The 17105-nt window shown below is 42.5% G+C and overlaps 1 protein-coding gene across 1 annotated transcript in view; it reads right to left on the bottom strand.

The window, feature by feature from the left end:
- rcan1b (regulator of calcineurin 1b) overlaps positions 1-1599 on the bottom strand; it is a 386410-nt gene extending 384811 nt beyond the window's left edge. The window contains exon 1 of the mRNA XM_072379292.1: positions 1586-1599. The gene's annotated coding sequence lies outside the window, so the exon portion shown is untranslated. The remainder of the gene's footprint in view (positions 1-1585) is intronic.
- Positions 1600-17105: the final 15506 nt, after the last annotated feature.

Genomic DNA, 17105 nt, shown 5'->3' with positions numbered 1-17105 from the left:
ACCCTAATGGACAACATAATTCCATCAAATAACTTTATACTTCCAGCAACTTGTATTTGCATGGGCATATTTGCATTTGTATTATTGTATTATATATCATTATAAATATATTGATAAATAATTGGTCTAGTTTGGATTTACTAATTCATTGGTGCATTAAGTTGAAAAATAACTTTTTGCAATGCAGTTTTCACTTTCACAAGCTGCTGTTGGCAGAAACGGGGTGGAGTTTAGGGGAGGATATAATTTAATCTGCTATTTGGAGCCTTTCATTCTTCTTCTGACTCTAACCAAGTGAATGTCTCAATTAGTGATTTAAAGCTTTAGCCCTTTTAGATTGTGTGTCTTGACCTGAGTAAGACCAAATAGGGTCAAAACTTTGTCTTGCACACATTTCCAGTTGATTTTATTTCTAAAAACGTTTTTAAAAAAGTTTTAGGAAATTGATTAAAAAATTTAAAAACATTCAAAATACAGTAAAAAAATGATGTAGAATACAAAAAAAATAGTTATTTTAAATTTTCTTTAATAGATAACAAAGGCTACACCAGTTTAAGAGAAAAATAAATAAAAAAGTTCCAATGAGCTTTGAGGAGGAAAGGTGGTGGGTTGTGGGCAATGGTAAACTATCCGTCCCCGGGGCGTAGTTTGGGCGGGCTGGATGGAGTGTGCACTGACCACATTTTAGATTTTCTAACCCAGGTCCAATAGGGGTGGGTTAGGGTTAGCTTCTTTAGCTGTGGAAATGTTGTAACTGTTCAGGGTCAGTGATGTCAGTGCTCTGCTGGCTGATGATTGGTCCGCAGGCAGCAGGTGAACAGCAGGCAAGTGTGATAAAAACTGACACCCTCATTCATCATTCAGCAGCTTCACTTTGTTCCTGCAGCAGTTTGGTTTGAACATCCAACAGACCTAAAGGAAGGTAAGTGTGTGTTTTTTGGGTTATTACGTAAAACTCCAGATCTGTTACGATTCTACCACTGGTTCTGTTCAGGTTTTGACAATTTTTATGTTGAGGTTCTAATGTCTGTCTCTTTATGTGTTCAGGTTTTGTCTGTTTCTATCCCAAGCTCAGTACTATGTTCTGTATCTGGTTCAGTCCCATGTTCTGTGTCTGGTTGTGTTTAGGTTCTGTGTTGGTTTTGATGTCTCTCTCCTATGAACTGAGACCTGTTCACATGTGGTGCTACCAAATTTAGAGCTGTACACTTGTGATCTGATCAGCACCATATCTGAACAGGGCATCTGACATCAGAATCAGAACTGGGGAGACCTGGTTAGGGACTAATGTTTGGATACTGACTGAAGCACAAACATGGACTCTGAGGTTAGGGTCTTATAAACCGCAAATGTTTGTAAGGGACCAACCTTTCCTCTCACCACAACACATTATTTCATTAATTTTCCTAATAATCAGGTCATTTCCCGTTGTCTTTTCAGCTCTTCATGGATCTGGACAGTACTGGTAAGAATCCCTCTGCCATTTTATTCTCCACAACAGTATGCTGAGTCAACATTTCTGACACAGTCAGGATATGAAATAACAGAACCTGAGTTGGATCATCTGTTTCTCCTCACCACTTACATTCAGCTCATTACACAAAGAAACAGGACATCTGATCCTCTGTAATCTAATCCCTAACCCTCACCTGAGCATGAGCAGAGAGGAAAACATGTTTATTACCTTGATCAGACCATGAATTTCCTCCTGTATTAATGATGATGTATTAGCTAAACCCCACCATCAGTATCGAGCTCCGTCAATGATAGTTTGTTGTTTTTTGTTTCTTGCTTTGTGAACAGAGGCAATGAATGAAATCCGTCCATCCGTCTACAGAGCCGCCATGAAGCTCCTGCATCTGCAGAGACACTGTCACAGTCAGTATCACCTCATTAAAGAGTATTATTTCTTAACAATTAAACATATTTCTGGGGCCTGAGCTTTGTTTGTTTCTGCACTGACAAAATCAAATGACAACCACAAACTATGTTTGTTCCTTCCTCAAATACAAGTTGTGAGCATTGATGAAAGCATTTCCCTTTCTGAAGCCACAAAGTCGTCTTAAGTCTTTACACGAAGAGTTTTCAGCAGGAGGGGGCTCAAATCTAAGATTGAATGTTTGAATTGTCCACTGTTGCTAAGAAATGATTCAGCCATTTTGTCAACATTTAACAAAAACAGTGCACTACAAAGTCACCACGCGGCACAGCAAAGGTAAAGAGGCTATATACTACAGTGGTTTACATGGACCATGATGCAGTGCAGCCTGGAGTCTGTAGTTCCAAAACAGCAGCTCATTATGGGGATGTTTGTTCCAGGTTGAGAAAGTTTGTTGAACCAAGTATTCTCCTCAGATGATACAGACATGAGGTGGTTACAGTCTTCTCTGCCTGAGATGTAGGACTAAAGAAACTAAACGTAAAGTGTGCTTAAATCAGTCACTTTCAACAGTTAACATGTTTGGGGTTAACTGTAATGCAGGTCACTTTTTTAATACAACTCCAAAAATGTTGGGATACGGTGGAAAATGTTAATAAAATGATTAGCTTATAAACCAATATTTTATTAAAAATTAAAAATATAAAACATATCAGATGCTAAAAGTAACGTCCACAGATGCAGGTTAAAGCTTTATCAGGCAGAGAAGAAGCCACATGTGAACATGATCCAGAAACACTGCCGTCTTCTCCGGACCAAAGCTCATTTAAAATGGACTGAGACAAAGTGGGAAACTGTTCTGTGGTCAGATGGATCAGAACCTGATGCTGCATCCTCCAGACCTAAAAAGGAGAGGGACCATCCAGCTTGTTATCAGCTCTCAGTTCAAAGCCTGCATTTCTGATGGTATTGGGGGGGGGGGGTCATTATTGCCGATGGAACTGGAAACCTGCACATCTGGAAAGGCTCCATCAATGCTGAAAGGTATATACAGGTTTTAGAGCAACATCTGTTCCGATCCAGATAATGTCTTTTTCAGGGAAGACCTTGCATATTTCAGCAATACAGTGTTAAACCACATCCTGCACATATTCCAACAACATGGCTTCGCAGTAGAAGAGTCCGGGTTTTAATTCATGAGATGTCATTATGAGGCATTATTAGTAGAGTGTTGTGTTAGTGGACAATGCAAACATAGCCAAGGATACAGCAACTGATTTTCACTTCTGGGTTACATTCAGTGACATGTAAATGCAAGCTCAGTTAATAATGGTGCATGGGCTATAGTAAACCAACCCTCCCCCCTACACTTACTCAACATACATATTTTAAAAATTGATGCTTCCATGGATACTGTGGTTACTATTACCGTAGTTATTAAATTCAGTTACTGTGGGAGGACCAAAAATACCCAGCTTTATGGCTGTATAGACAAAACTCTAGCTTTGTGTATTAATATGTACAAACAGTCTCTGAGTTCCTCCCTACATGTAGGGTTCTGTATTACTTGGTTCCTTGAAGATGTATTAATTGGTTAAAAATGAACAATTTGATAAAGTGGATCCAGATGTGGTAAACCCACTGCTGCAGGACTGATGTTGCTACACAAATATGGTTTATCTTGAATATTTTGATGTCTTCCTCACTTTTTTGGTTAGAGGTGCTAAGAAAAGCATTTAGTACCAATATATAAGCAGTGGTGAGCCTGGGGCAAAGCCAGGATATGTTTGTATGAGTGGCCAGGCAAAGACCATGTTAGGGTCACTATTGTTTTCAAATCTTAGCAGATAACTATAGGGGATATGGTTTCTTATTTATTCACATTTTGTTACTCTTATTTACATGTGCAGTTATAGCTGCCACATGGAGGTCATCTCTTCATGATGAGAAAAGGAACAGTTTCTGAAGTTCAGCCTCCTGTACTTTGGATAAAAAATAATGAGAATTTCACATTTAAGGGTCATGAACTAACTTTGAATGTTGTTCATCCATTCATTTTAGCTGTTTTCCTTTTAGTATATGTGTTTATTTTTATTGTAGTTGACATTTTGTCTAAATTCTATTTACGTGTTAATTTATTTTCGTTGTTTTACTCTGTTTTTTTAGTTGTCTTTATCGATGATGCAGGAAGTGGAAAATGTTAAAACATTTTTGATTACAGATGTAATCACGGCCCATTTGTGTTTTGGATTTTGAGGTGGGTTCGAGTTGGGGCATTATAGTGTCGGGAGTTGGGGAGTTTTATTTTTAAAACTTATTTAGTTTTTTGCATAATTCTGTACTGAAGGCTGTTTTACATTCAGTTAAAAAAGGGCATTAAGTCTGGATGAAGAAATAGAAATATCAACATTAAAATCCAGGAACACTTGAATGGCACTCTGACACCCACACACAGCTGGTATTTCTCATGGTGTAAACGACACAGGACACTTCCTGTGATGTCAAACAACTCAAGATGTCAAATTCACTTTCAAGATGAATAAACACCTATACAGCTCATCTCAACAGTCTGTACAAAACTATGTTTTGTCCAGGAGAGAGGGAAAGGTTGGAGCTTCTGGAAGCAGCTGACCAAGTGGGAGGCTTCTGGCATTTCTCATGGTGTAAACGACACAGGACACTTCCTTTTTGAACAGTAAAACCACTTGTTCAGGGTACAGAAAGAATCATAATGGCTGCACTGCAGCACTGTCACATTCTTGCTTGTGGTTTCACACATCAAACGCTACTGACATCTTATTCCTCAAATTTATTTACAGATGAAAATATGACATGTTTTTTGCAAGGAACATCTCAACCCACCAGTTTATATTTCTTCTGACTGCAGTCTTTCTGATTCCAGTGGATGTTGTGCTCGTTCGACATGTCACTGCTGCCCTCCACCTAGTTGGTAGGGCAAGGCAGAACCAGGATGTCGAGATGAGCAGAGAGGAAGTGACCCGCACTTTGAACAGGATGTTCCACAGTGTGTCACAGGAAGTGCAAGGTCATGTGACTGTGGCAGCCTCAGAGGAGACGAGCAGTCTGATGTTCAGGCTGTTCGACCGGTCAGTTTGATAGGAGAGGCATTGCTGGTGTGACACCGGCTGAAAGCTGACGCATTTCTTGTTTTTTTGTTTCAGCAGGCAGACTGAATCTGTTCCTGCTCGCTGCCTTCAAACTGCTCTGATTGCTCTGTCTGCTGACAATCTAGTGTTTAAATACAGAGGTGAGCACACAAGGATGGAACAAGGATTAACACAGTTATAACTGCGCCACTTTAGAGGGTGAAAGTTTAATCAGGTATTTGGACCACAGCTTAACAGTTAGATCCTGATTAAACCTCAGAAACGCAAAGGACCCTAAAATGAATCCCAGAGGAACACCAGAATCAATACGATAATGGATAGAAATTATCTCTGAACATGATAATTGGAAGTTGTTCTCTTCTGTGTCCTGCAGGTCTGCTGAATGTATTGGCGGACAGCTCAGGATCTGTCAGCAGGTCTGGACTCAGATCTCTGCTGCAGGACCTCAGCCAGGTAAGCACAATATAGACTATATTTACCAGCATACTTTTGTCCACTTTTCTGTAACATGTTAGTGTTCAGCTTCCAGCGGCAGTTCAGGAGGAAGGAGTGTTTGGTGACGTAGAGACGGCAGTGAGGTCGTGTTTTAACGGGGTGAGAACTCACAAACACTCACTCCAGGTGACTCCAGGTTATAATGCCAACCCGCTGACTGTGTCTGTTTGCAGGTGTTGACCACCACTGTGACAGAAGAACAAGTGTTGTCATGGTTGCAGAGTGAGCCCCGCTTGTTGCTTTGGTTACCCACTCTGTACCGGCTGTTTGTCAGTCAGAAGGTCAGTCACGCTGTCCGCTGTCACATCTGCAAGATGTTCCCCATCACCGGTCTGAGGTGAATCTGCCAGACAAAGCTGGACTGTGTCCAATTTAACAGGACTGTGTCAAGGTTGATGGGACTGTGTCAAGGTTAACCAGACTGTTTCAAGTGTAATCGGACTGTCCTTTGACAACAGCAGTTTTAAGCAGTAAAAGGTTCTGATTCTTTTATTGACATTAAAAAAAACACAGCCCAGGTAAGTGTTGGGTCACTCCTGTGTGTGTGTTCAGGTATCGGTGTATGAAGTGTATTAACATCCATGTGTGTCAGAGGTGTTTCCTAATCAATGGACAGACCAGGAAACACAAAACCCACCATCCAGTGCTCGAGTTCTGCACTCAGGTAAGAGCAAACAAGGGAACCAACAGGAAAACAGGCGAACCAACAGGTGAACAAGTAACTCACTGGGATTTTGTTCCTGTTCATATTTGTATTTCACCTCAGCCCACCTGGAGAGAGTCTCTGTCCTTGTTCATGCACAGTGCTCGTCACTCACTGTTACCACGACGATACACTCAGAGAGAAGCTGGTAGGAGGAGGGTTCTGATGTGGGAGGAGCCAGAGGAGCCCCAGATCTGGTGAGTCATGCATGAAGACGAGTCTTTTAAACTTTGTTAAGCATTTTTATGAACTCTTGTTTTTTTTCTCACAGTGCTCCTCCTCCTGATGCTTCTACACAATTGAGTGATTCGGCTCACAGTTGCTCCTCAGACAGAGATGTTTCCCATGAAACCTTGGTGTGTGCACCTCCTCCTCTTCCCTCTGCTTCTTCATCTAAAGCCCTGCACACCAACGACGAGGCGCCGGGTGACAAGGTGATAACCTCACTGTTTTAGGAAGTTATAGTCATCTGATGTAATATAGGGTCATGTAATGTGATGTAAAGGTGTGTGCTCTGTTGAAGGTGGCGGTAGCGGCATTGCTGACTGAAGTCAGGAACCTGCAGAGAGACAAGTGGTGAGTCTGAAAATCACAAACATGCAGTTATTGTTTTTCCTATCCTGTTGTTCTTTGTTTTCCTCCTCAGGCTGCTGGAGCAGCAGCTGCAGGCATGGAGGCTCAGTGTCCAATCAGATCAGGATGTTCTGGAGGACAGGTGTGCTGAGATGGAGCTTACCATGGAAACGCTGAGGCAGTACAATATTCGGTTGCAGGGCATGCTTACACAGGTAATGCAGCTAGGTCAGACAGAAGCTCTGTGATTGGCTGCAGGCTGGTTAATTGCACAGTCATAGTTCTTTTTCATGTTTCATATTTTATTTGTCAGGCCCTGCACAAGATGGAGGGTCAACCACACGCTGACAAGGAAACCACAGAGAGGGAAAAGCTCACACCAAGCTCTGACTCTGAAAAAAACACAGAAGGAGAAGAGGAGGAGGAGGAGGAGGAGGAGGAGGAGGGGGGAAAGGATTTGGTGAAGGAAAAGAATGAGTGGAGCAAGAATGATGTGGAAACTCCATCTCCCACAATCCATGTGGACTTAAATCTGTCATATGATGGACACTGTGGTAAGGAGGATACTGTAGACATGTGTCACCATCAACCAATACGAGAACAGAACGATCCTGAAGAGGTGGAGCTACAGGAAGAGGAGGATTGTGGGATGTGTAGTGTAGAAGAGATGCTGCAGGAAACTGTGGACAGACTGAGGACTGAGATGGAGATGGAAAAGTGGACAGAGACACAGACAGGTAAGACAGACAGGTAGGACACAGTGGGAAAGGTGAAACAGTTTGGTTGTATTTGTATATATATATATATATATATATATATATGTTCAAAAAGGACTCAAGATGTCAAATTCACTTTCAAGATGAATAAACACCTATACAGCTCATCTCAACAGTCTGTACAAAACTATGTTTTGTCCAGGAGAGAGGGAAAGGTTGGAGCTTCTGGAAGCAGCTGACCAAGTGGGAGGCTTCATACATCTCCTGGTGGATACTGTGAGAAAAAACTCAGTAGGTGAATTGTGTTCAGATTATAAAACTGTTTATTAAACATGAATGCATCATATTCAAACAAATACCATAGAAGAGTATAAACGAGCACAGCTATAGAACAATTAGCAGGTGTTTTCAGATGGAAACATACAGATCGTCAAGTTGTCAGTGTTTTTGAAAATATCTTCAAAACAAAAATGAGAATTCGAATACTATCTTATTTTTTGTTTGTTTTCATGAAATTGTGTCTCCTACTCTATGTAATAACATTAAAACAACATTGGAGTGAGGAGTGAGAGGACAAGGTTGGGGGCAGGGCATGAGCCATTCTTCCCCTTACCCAAATCACATCGGTCTGACTCGAGTTCCTACCAAGTGTGCTCAGGACGAGGCACTCTCCGTTGGAGACCTCTGCCTGGCTGCGCTCAGGTCTGGAGTCAGACTTTGGAACAGCAGGTTGACACATGGTAGTGGTAGGCCTGAGGGGGAGGAGCCTCTGTGCAGCAGTAAGTCTTTGGGGTGGTTTCTTTAGAATACTGTTGTTTCTGGGTTCGTAGAACCGAACAGAGTTGTTTGTACTTAACTTCTAACTTCTGCAGCTCCACAGGATGCCGTCTGTTCCTGCAGCGCTTGGGGATGGAGCCTTCTGGTGTAGTGGGGCTGGAGCCTGAAGGGGAGCTACACTAATGAAGTGTGTGGCTACATAGGTGTGACAATACTGAAGTACGAGTTCAGGACAGCATGCCACATCTGCTTCTCAAGTGTTATCTCCGTTGCAGGGTCACTAGAAGGCAGGGCTTCTGGAGCTAACTGACAGACCACTGGGATGACTAGTGTTGTGGCTGACTTTGATCACCTTAGAAAGAAAAAAAACAAACAGGTGAGGTGTTTGTTTTCCAACTGAGGAGCAGAAATGTGTTTGTCTCACTCACCTAATACCTGGAAGCCAGTCTGAAACTCCACCTCTTCCTCACATACGCAGAGTCATCGTCATCGTCATCTTGGGCCACCAAAGCTCCACTCCTTCAGCCTCACTGAGCCTCTTCTTATTTTGACTCCTACTACTATACCTGTGAAGACATGTCCATTGCTGCCCATCTATCTGCGAAGGGTTAAAAGGCTATTTCCAAACTATTTGGAGAAAGATATAATATGAGGCCATCTGTCCGACAGCTAAAGCTTGGCTGAAACTGGCTCATCAACAGGACAATGATCCCAAACACAGCAGCAAATCTACAACATAATGTCTGAAAAAGAAAGGAATCAAGGCGTTGTGGAGAAAAGAAGTTGGACTCACCTTTGCAGCCTCTTATGAGGAATTTATTAACAGGAACAACATAGAAACATATTACATGGAAGCATACATAGAATCCCAACGACAACACTTTGTGAGACCCTCTTATCACTTCCTGATAACATTCTGTGTGTACATGGCCAAAATATTCCCCACTGAAGACTTCCAGTCTCATTGATTCCAGCCTCATCTATTTTGACACTTGGGCCTGATGACAACAGAACGGCTGCCCAGGAAACCCTCCCTCCAATGTAAGAGACTGATGATGATTACTTCAAGTTATTGCTGCAAAAAGTGGTTTTAAAAGCTGTTGGTGTCACAACTGGTGGTTGTACGTAGCGTGGTGGAGATTTAGGACCCGGATGCAGATATTTTAAAGTAAAAAACTTGAATTTATTTAAAGGAAACAACAAAAGGCGCGGCTGAGCTGAAATACAAAAAAACCTAACTGTTGAGAAAACTTTAGCAAAAACATAAACAAAGACCTGACTATGACTGTGTAAAAAAAAAAAAACCCATGAGGCAAAACCTGACAAGACATAAATGACTGTGATGATTTCGCAGTGTGCATGGGGAAATCTGGAAACTATATACGGAAGGGAGGTGATTAGTGATGGAGAAAATTATGGTGAAATGAATGAACTAATGATCAAGAGTGACAGGGCAAGGGAAACCAAAGTAAAACATAACAAAACCAAGAACTAAAAACATAACAAAAACAACCAATGTGACAGTTGGATCATGAGGTGGACTTAGTTTTCCACACACAGTTTTTATCGAATAAATAATTACATAGTATAACGTGTCATGTGTTTTTCTTTACCTAAGGATGGGTTTACCTAATTTTCTCACTCTATTTAGAATATAAAGAGTGTAGAGGTTGTTTTTCATACCTGTATAATTACCTTGAGTTGTTTGGGGTTAGCTTTAACAATTATAATAAAGTGTAGCGTGGTCATTATGACCTCAACATTCAGTGTAACAGTTTATTATTTATCAATAATAGAACAGCCTTTTTCTTCTCTCGCTTATGATTATAGTACTTTCACATATTCAAAATGTATGTGGTTATTAATTCATTCCAATCTCTGTCAGCTGGTATGTATAAGCAGTGTACTGGTGGAAAACTCAAATTCTGCAGAGTCCAATGATGCAGAACATTTTACAGTATTTTAACAACAGTGGGTGGGTACAATCAACCCCAAACACACATTAAAACCTTCTTTAACCAGCCTTCCTGCATATAACCTCCACTGATAAATATTTTATGACAGTTGTTCTTTTTCAGCAATGGTCCAGAAGACCCAGTTTTGTACACGTTTTTCGGCTACTCCTCCCGCAGCTATGGTCCGACCGAAATAAAAAACACATCGCTGCGTGCGCGCCGATCGGGAGAAGTGTGCTTGTATTTTTCTCTCTCATTACTCGACCGGAATTCCAGAAAATTGGAAAAAAGCGGACAAATTCCCAATGGGAAAATGCATTGAGAAGGCCTTAACGAGGCAGTTTTGGGCTCGAAGTTCCAGACTTGTGCCTCAATATGAAAACCCCATGATTTCAAGGGGACAAAGTGAGGTGCAGACTCATTTTAAAACTGCCTCCCGTTGGAGGCCTCCTAACTCAGCCATATGGCGTCAGCACACATCGTTCAAAGTTTGTGTGTGACAGGAAAGACTCAACTTTGACTGTGGTAAAGGGCTTGTTAATAGCTTATACAGCTTCGACACAACGGCAGTTTATGCTTTAGGTGTCCAGAGGAGCTCATCTCATGGCTCTCACACTCTAACTCCCACTCTAAAAATCTTTAAAAAGCAATTTCTCGAACAAATGCCTCTCACGTCCAAAATATCTGCCTGATCTGAATAAATTATACATCAAAACGTAGGTATTTTAGTTGTCTTTCACCCAATGTGACTGTCATTGAGCTGGGCCTCACAGATTTCTCACAAATCACCTCTGAGCGCAGAGAGGGAACATTCCATCCCATTATAAAACGGCCGATCCGTGAAATCAGTCGGAAAACTCATTTTTAAAACTGCCATAACAAATGAGCCACAGACACTAGAAGAATAAAAACTAGAAAATTTCTGAAGAAATTTTGATGGGTGCCCAGCTGCTGCCCGTCTTCTGCCCGTCCACACACACACACACACACACAGATGAGAGCTGTGCTGTGCTGAGAGACCTGCTAGTTGCCAGTCAAGCATTAGGTATTTCAGTATTAAACTAAGGTACAGAGATAAGCTGAAACATAGTTTAACATTTGAGATCCTGGCCTGCTGTGGTGAAACCTGCCTGCTTTGGGCAGCATGAGGGACAGACGGCTGGCTTAATAGATGGCTTAAACAAGGTTTTTAATGTCTTAATCACACAATGAACCACTTTACACTTTAAATGGTGGCAGCCATTATGTTTACCTGATTAAGGAGGAGAGTTTAAACAGCCAATCACCTGCTCAGTTACTGGTCTTTTAGCCAACCGAGTCCCCTTTTGGGGGGGTTGAAGCAGAGATCCCAGAGGAGGAGGACAGAAAGTAATGTTCAGACATACTGACAGTTTAAATGTGTTTATTTAGCAACAACAGCTCATTATAATTCAGTCAGTTTTGATAAACTGATAAACTTTAACATGTCACAGTCTATAATAGGGGTCCCTGTGTAGAGAAATATCTGTAAGCATTCACCACCACAGTAAGAGGAAGACATGAGGACATTAAACCCAACATCATTCAAATCTTACCTCTGTCCTATGGTGATAGAAACTCCAGTCTTCATCGGAGTCCTCGGTGATATCTGTGTTTGCTGAAGGTTGTTTGGGTCGCTGCAGCTGATGGGAGTCTTTCTCTGCTTCATTCTGCTTTGAATCCTCCTGTGGAAGCGCAGGTGTTCGGTTCAGCAGGACCTCAGATGGAAAGCTGGACACACAATCATTAACAGCATTAATCATAAACAGACATCCTTACTGTATGTGAGCTGTGAGGGGAAGTGTCAGTACTTACTTTAGACCTTTTTGTCTGTCTCTGCAGCATCTGCATGATGACTGTAGTCTGGATTCATGCTGGTTTCCATCTGGTTGCTCATGTTTTAAAAGCTGGAGACAACAATCATGAAATTAGCACCAAGCACACATGATGAAAAGCACTGAAACTGTCTTCATACATGTAGAAGTCTCACCTGTAAGTGCAGAGTTACATCTAATGAGGTCCTGCTTCTCCAACCGAAGATGCTGCATCAGTGTTTTCTGGGGGGGGGGGGGGGGGGGGGGTGTTTGGTTTCTCTGACAGAAGAAAAACAAAAGCATGATAACTTCTAATGAATAAATGGAACAATCTGGTGATGTTATGAGTTAAGGATTCACGTTAAACAGAGTGAAGTGTGAGGTGTAACTCTGAACCTTTGACTCCAACATTTACCTCAGTTTCATCTTTTTCTCTGTCTGACTGAAGCTGCTCCGTCTCTGTCCTGTCTGCCTTCTCTGAGCTTCTCATCACTGGTGGTGTAGCTCTCCGACTGAACAAACTCATGATGCTCTTCTCACAAAAACATGGTCAAGGATGATAAACTAATTGTCAAAGCATCACCGTGCCAGCACGGTACAGCAATCAGGAGGAATCACACTCTACTAGTTAAGCCATGATCCTCAAAGTTCATATTTCACTGATTGGAAGATATGTACAATAATTAACATAATTGCCAACTGTCAAATAAAATACCATGATTATAATTCAAAAGTGCTCATGACTTGAGAATATATAGACGAATAAATAGATGAATAAATAGACATAAAAATGGATAAATAAGCTAAATGAGCACTGAACACAAGCCATATTCTGTTCAAATCACAATGCATTCACATTCTGACTCATTCGACACCAGCACATAGCTTTTGCCGTCGAGAGCATTCAAGTTCAGGCTGCGGGCTAACAATGTAGCATGCTAACATGAGGCAGAGACACAGACACATTAGCCGAAGGAAATGTAGCAAATACCTTATTCTTTGTTTAACTCAAATACGTTCATATTTCCGCCAAGCTCAACGACATATAATGTTCAATATAACCACTAGACACAAGCCTTATACTGAAATAAAGTCATTAAATTCATGTTCCAACAAGTTCAATTGAACAAGCTTTTGCCGTCGAGAGCGTTCAAGTTCAGGCTGCGGGCTAACAATGTAGCATGCTAACATGAGGCAGAGACACAGACACATTAGCCGAAGGAAATGTAGCAAATACCTTATTCTTTGTTTAACTCAAATACGTTCATATTTCCGCCAAGCTCAACGACATATAATGTTCAATATAACCACTAGACACAAGCCTTATACTGAAATAAAGTCATTAAATTCATGTTCCAACAAGTTCAATTGAACAAGCTTTTGCCGTCGAGCGCGTTCAAGTTCAGGCTGCGGGCTAACAATGTAGCATGCTAAACAAGGCAGTCACACCGAAACATCGGCGGAAGGAAAATTAGCAAATACCTCGTCTTTATTTAACTCGAAGACGTCATATTTCCGCCACGATCAACGACAGATAATTAACCAATGCATTCACATTCTGACTCATTCAACACCAGCACATAGCAAAATGGAAGACGATCATATTTCCGCCACGATAAACGACAGATAATGTTCAATATAACCACTCAACGTAAATTCATAGCCTTCATAGCATTCCACGCCAGACAGCGGGCTAATAGTGTAGCATGCTAAACAAGGCAGTCACACCGAAACATCGGCGGAAGGAAAATTAGCAAATACCTTGTCTTTATTTAACTGGAAGACGATCATATTTCCGCCACGATCAACGACAGATAATGTTCAATATAACCACTCAACGTAAATTCATAGCTTTCACAGCATTCCACGCCAGACAGCGGGCTAATAGTGTAGCATGCTAAACAAGGCAGTCACACCGAAACATCGGCGGAAGGAAAATTAGCAAATACCTTGTCTTTATTTAACTGGAAGACGGTCGTATTTCCGCCACGATCAACGACAGATAATGTTCAATATAACCAAACCAAGCAAAAAATAGATCTTACCTGAACAAAGCTCGCCAGACAGAAAGACTACTCAAGAATATTCGAAGAAGCAGGGGCGAAGTGACGATCCAACAACCAATGAAAACAGTGGAATTGCTGACGTGTGTCGTCAAGCGTCTGGTATGACGCTGTCAAAACAGCTGATGTGTTGATCATAATGGAAAACATATGAGTCCGTGCGCGCTGTCGCGCGCATTTGTCTCGTGAGTGGCACGAACCTGTTATCACAGCTGATGTGTTGATCATAATGGAAAACTTATGAGTCAGTGCGCGCTATCGCGCGCATTTGTCTCGCTGTTATGATAGCTGATGTGTTGATCATAATGGAAAACATATGAGTCAGTGCGCGCTATGGCGCGCATTTGTCTCGTGAGGGCTAGCATGACGCTGTTGATAGCTGATGTGTTGATCATAATGGAAAACATATGAGTCCGTGCGCGCTATCGCGCGCATTTGTCTCGTGAGGGCTAGAATGACGCTGTTATGATAGATGATGTGTTGATCATAATGGAAAACATATGAGTCAGTGCGCGCTATCGCGCGCATTTGTTTCGTGAGCGGCTAGCATGACGCTGTTGGGTCAGTGCGCGCTATCGCGCGCATTTGTCTCGTGAGCGGCTAGCATGACGCTGTTGGGTCAGTGCGCGCTGTCGCGCGCATTTGTCTCGTGAGCGGCTAGCATGACGCTGTTGGGTCAGTGCGCGCTGTCGCGCGCATTTGTCTCGTGAGCAGCTGGCATGAAGCTGTTTTCACAGTTTTGGCTGCCTGCTGACAGACAGAGGCTGTCATGTTATATTGTATTAGGAGCACAGATAAAACAGGCTGGCATAATGCTGTTACAGCAGGCCAGCCTGCTTGGCTCTGCCCTCATCAGCCATCTTGGCTCTGCCCTCATCAGCCGTGATAGAACAGGGCAGCCTTCTTGGGTGTGGTCAGCATTAGTTGCTATGGGCAACAGCTGTGCCTGCCAACTGCCAACTGCCGAATTCTGCACCTCACTTTGTCCCCTTAAAATCATGGGGTTTTCATATTGAGGCAGAAATCTGGAACAAAACGCTCGCTGTTCGAAAAGTAGAAGTCGTATCCGAATAATTCTTTCACCGTGAGCGCCAGAAGGCCCGGGGGAAGCCAGCGGTGTCATTTTTATTCTTCTAACCCCCGTGGCTCCTTTATTATGGCAGTTTTAAAATGATTTTTCACACTGATTTCAGGGCTCGGCCGTTTTATAATGGGATGGAATGTTCCCTCTCTGCGCTCAGAGGGGATTTGTGAGAAATCTGTGAGGCCAAGCTCAATGACAGTCACATTGGGTGAAAGACAACTAAAATACCTACGTTTTGATGTATAATTTATTCAGATCAGGCAGATATTTTGGACGTGAGAGGCATTTGTTCGAGAAATTGTTTTTTAAAGATTTTTAGAGTGACAGTTACAGTGTAACTGACATGAGATGACCTCCTCTGGACACCTAAAACGTAAACTGCCATTGTGTCAAAGCTGTATAAGCTATTAACAAGCCCTTTACCACAGTTAAAGCTGAGTCTTTCCTGTCACACACAAACTTTGAATGATGTGTGTGTGACGCTGTATGGCTGAGTTCAGAGGCCTCCAATGTGAATGGCCTTCTCCATTCATTTTCCCATTGACAATTTGCCCGCTTTTTCCCATTTATCCGCTATTCCGGTCGAGTAATGAGAGAGAAAAGTAATAGCACACCTCTCCCGATCGGCGCGCACGCAGCCATGTGTTTTTTATTTTAGTCGGACCTTCGCTGCGGGACGAGTAGCGCGCCGAAAAACGTGACGGAAGCGGGAGAATAATAAGTATGAGCAATAGTAATATGTGTGCCCTGCCTTTGGCATTGGGCACCCATAATTACACCGCTGGCTTCCCCCATCCCTTCTGGCGCTCACGGTGAAAGAATTATTCGGATACGACTTCTACTTTTCGAACAGCAACCGTTTGTTCCAGACTTGTGCCTCAATATGAAAACCCCATGATTTTAAGGGGACAAAGTGAGGTGCAGATTTGACAGTTGACAGTTGGCAGGCACAGCTGTTGCCCATTGCAACTAATGATGACCTCACCCAAGATGGCTGCCCTGTTCTATCACAGCTGATGAAGCCAGAGCCAAGATGGCGGATGAGGGCAGAGCCAAGATGGCTGATGAGGGCACAGTAAACATGGCTGGCCTGCTGTAACAGCATTATGCCAGCCTGTTTTATCTGTGCTCCAAATACAATATAACATGACAGCCTCTGTCTGTCAGCAGGGCAGCAGCAGGGCAGCCAACATGATTAAAGTGTTATAACAGCTTCATCCCAGCCGCTCACGAGACAAATGTGCGCGATAGCGCGCACTCACTCATAAGTTTCCATTACTCTCAACAGATCAACCGGGCCTTATGTGTGATAACAGGTCCTGTCTAAAGCAGGCAGATTTCACCAGAACAAGCCAGAATCTCATATTTCAGACTGGATTATGATCATATAATGCTTGACCTTCAGAACAGCCTCTCTGCCTCTCTGTCTGGACAGCCAGCAGCTTGGCACCCATCAAAATTTCTTCAGAAATTTTCTAGTTTCCCATACTAGGCACATTCCCACAGTAGGAACCTTTTGCAGTTCCTATAACCTTTTCAGGAATAGGGACGTTTTTTCGCGCATTCGGACATACAGGAACTAGGGACCACAGCCCTCAGTTCCTATAACCATTTGAGCTCCTTCTCCGAAGCAGGGTCTTTTCTGGGTTCCATAGGAACACATGACTTAGGTGTTTGGTGGTTGGTAGCTACGCCCCTTGTCTGAAATGTTTACTCATTCGACAAGGACCGAACCGGCGCACGTTTAATAAGTTAAACTTATATGTAGTCTGCGGCGCTCTGCTCTTCTTCTTTCTTTCATGAAACAAAGAAGTATCGCCTGCTGCTCGATTCTGACTCTCGCTGTGTGCTCTTTCATTGTTGACCTTAGACGCCTGATGTGATTGTCCGTGTTTAATAT

The sequence above is a fragment of the Leuresthes tenuis genome, unplaced genomic scaffold (assembly GCF_036924035.1).
Source record: "Leuresthes tenuis unplaced genomic scaffold, fLeuTen1.0.hap1 SCAF_1, whole genome shotgun sequence".
Lineage (NCBI taxonomy): Eukaryota > Metazoa > Chordata > Actinopteri > Atheriniformes > Atherinopsidae > Leuresthes > Leuresthes tenuis.
Note: the sequence above shows the minus strand (reverse complement) of the source record. Positions and strands in the feature narration are given on the sequence as shown.